The sequence below is a fragment of the Hemiscyllium ocellatum genome, assembly GCF_020745735.1.
Source record: "Hemiscyllium ocellatum isolate sHemOce1 chromosome 15 unlocalized genomic scaffold, sHemOce1.pat.X.cur. SUPER_15_unloc_23, whole genome shotgun sequence".
NCBI lineage: Eukaryota > Metazoa > Chordata > Chondrichthyes > Orectolobiformes > Hemiscylliidae > Hemiscyllium > Hemiscyllium ocellatum.
In genome coordinates, this window is record NW_026867460.1 from 62,501 (window position 1) to 65,968 (window position 3,468).

The window sequence follows — 3,468 nt, forward strand, 5'->3', positions numbered from 1 at the left end:
TACAAATCAGTAACCAGCGACACTTAGAATATTTTTGAAGCAGTACAAATCAGTAACCACTGACACTTAGAATATTTTTGAAGCAGTACAAATCAGTAACCGCTGACACTTAGAATATTTTTGAAGCAGTACAAATCAGTAACCAGCGACACTTAGAATATTTTTGGAGCAGTACAAATCAGTAACCACTGACACTTAGAATATTTTTGAAGCAGTACAAATCAGTAACCGGCGACACTTAGAATATTTTTGAAGCAGTACAAATCAGTAACCACTGACACTTAGAATATTTTTGAAGCAGTACAAATCAGTAACCGGCGACACTTAGAATATTTTTGAAGCAGTACAAATCAGTAACCACTGACACTTAGAATATTTTTGAAGCAGTACAAATCAGTAACCGCTGACACTTAGAATATTTTTGAAGCAGTACAAATCAGTAACCAGCGACACTTAGAATATTTTTGGAGCAGTACAAATCAGTAACCAGCCCACTTAGAATATTTTTGAGTCAGTACAAATCAGTAACCAGCGACACTTAGAATATTTTTGAAGCAGTACAAATCAGTAACCACTGACACTTAGAATATTTTTGAAGCAGTACAAATCAGTAACCAGCGACACTTAGAATATTTTTTGAAGCAGTACAAATCAGTAACCAGCGACACTTAGAATATTTTTGGAGCAGTACAAATCAGTAACCAGCGACACTTAGAATATTTTTGAAGCAGTACAAATCAGTAACCAGCGACACTTAGAATATTTTTGGAGCAGTACAAATCAGTAACCAGCGACACTTAGAATATTTTTGAAGCAGTACAAATCAGTAACCACTGACACTTAGAATATTTTTGAAGCAGTACAAATCAGTAACCAGCGACACTTAGAATATTTTTGAAGCAGTACAAATCAGTAACCACTGACACTTAGAATATTTTTGAAGCAGTACAAATCAGTAACCAGCGACACTTAGAATATTTTTGGAGCAGTACAAATCAGTAACCACTGACACTTAGAATATTTTTGAAGCAGTACAAATCAGTAACCAGCGACACTTAGAATATTTTTGAAGCAGTACAAATCAGTAACCACTGACACTTAGAATATTTTTGAAGCAGTACAAATCAGTAACCGCTGACACTTAGAATATTTTTGAAGCAGTACAAATCAGTAACCAGCGACACTTAGAATATTTTTGGAGCAGTACAAATCAGTAACCACTGACACTTAGAATATTTTTGAAGCAGTACAAATCAGTAACCAGCGACACTTAGAATATTTTTGGAGCAGTACAAATCAGTAACCACTGACACTTAGAATATTTTTGAAGCAGTACAAATCAGTAACCAGCGACACTTAGAATATTTTTGAAGCAGTACAAATCAGTAACCACTGACACTTAGAATATTTTTGAAGCAGTACAAATCAGTAACCAGCGACACTTAGAATATTTTTGAAGCAGTACAAATCAGTAACCACTGACACTTAGAATATTTTTGAAGCAGTACAAATCAGTAACCAGCGACACTTAGAATATTTTTGAAGCAGTACAAATCAGTAACCAGCGACACTTAGAATATTTTTGGAGCAGTACAAATCAGTAACCAGCGACACTTAGAATATTTTTGACGCAGTACAAATCAGTAACCACTGACACTTAGAATATTTTTGAAGCAGTACAAATCAGTAACCAGCGACACTTAGAATATTTTTGAAGCAGTACAAATCAGTAACCGCTGACACTTAGAATATTTTTGAAGCAGTACAAATCAGTAACCAGCGACACTTAGAATATTTTTGGAGCATTACAAATCAGTAACCAGCGACACTTAGAATATTTTTGGAGCAGTACAAATCAGTAACCACTGACACTTAGAATATTTTTGAGTCAGTACAAATCAGTAACCAGCGACACTTAGAATATTTTTCAGTCAGTACAAATCAGTAACCAGCGACACTTAGAATATTTTTGAGTCAGTACAAATCAGTAACCAGTGACACTTAGAATATTTTTGGAGCAGTACAAATCAGTAACCAGCGACACTTAGAATATTTTTGAAGCAGTACAAATCAGTAACCAAGTGCATTTTTGAATTGGTTACTGATTTCTCCGTTGAAGTTGGGGCTGCGGTTGGCTTCAGTTAGTGGTGGGGGCTTAATTTTCGCCGAGGGGAGCGTGTCCCGGTAGTGTCTCCGAGGAAGTGGTACCTATTGAAGGGGGTGTTTCTGAATTTGGGCCCTTTTTGAGTGGCATTGCCGGATGGGTTTTGTGTTGAAGGCTTCCAAATCGGGTAGCTCAGCCGGATTTGACCCGGCGGTTCTACCGACTGTCACGCCTTCGAGGGGGGACTGTTGTCTAAGTTCAGGCCGGATTTGGTGAATTTCCTAAGTCGGGAAGTGGTCCCAACGGGTTTGGGAGTGAACCTAACTGCTCATACCAACTTTGAGGCTTTGGGGCCGGGTAGCACAGTCGGATTTGACCCGGCGGTTCTGCCGAATGCCTGGCCTTCGAGGGGGGCCTGCCCTCTGAGTTCAGGCCGAATTTGGTGATTTTCCTAAGTCGGGAAGTGGTCCAAACGGGGATGGGAGTGAACCTGACAGCTCATACCGACTTTGGGGCTTCCAAGCCGGGTAGCTCAACCGGATTTGATCCAGCGGTTCTAGCGACTGCCACGGCTTCGAGGGGGGACTGTTGTCTAAGTTCAGGCCGAATTTGGTGAATTTCCCGAGTCGGGAAGTGGTCCAAACGGGGATGGGAGTGAACCTGACAGCTCTTACCGACATTGAGGCTTCGGGGCCGGGTAGCTCAGTCGGATTTGACCCGGCGATTCTGCCGACTTCCACGCCTTCGAGCGGGGACTCTCCTCTAAGTTCAGGCCGAATTTGGTGAATTTCCTAAGTCGGGAAGTGGTCCAAACGGGGATGGGAGTGAACCTAACTGCTCATACCAACTTTGAGGCTTTGGGGCCGGGTAGCACAGTCGGATTTGACCCGGCGGTTCTGCCGAATGCCTGGCCTTCGAGGGGGGCCTGCCCTCTGAGTTCAGGCCGAATTTGGTGATTTTCCTAAGTCGGGAAGTGGTCCAAACGGGGATGGGAGTGAACCTGACAGCTCATACCGACTTTGGGGCTTCCAAGCCGGGTAGCTCAACCGGATTTGATCCGGCGGTTCTAGCGACTGCCACGGCTTCGAGGGGGGACTGTTGTCTAAGTTCAGGCCGAATTTGGTGAATTTCCCGAGTCGGGAAGTGGTCCAAACGGGGATGGGAGTGAACCTGACAGCTCTTACCGACATTGAGGCTTCGGGGCCGGGTAGCTCAGTCGGATTTGACCCGGCGATTCTGCCGACTTCCACGCCTTCGAGCGGGGACTCTCCTCTAAGTTCAGGCCGAATTTGGTGAATTTCCTAAGTCGGGAAGTGGTCCAAACGGGGATGGGAGTGAACCTAACTGCTCATACCAACTTTGAG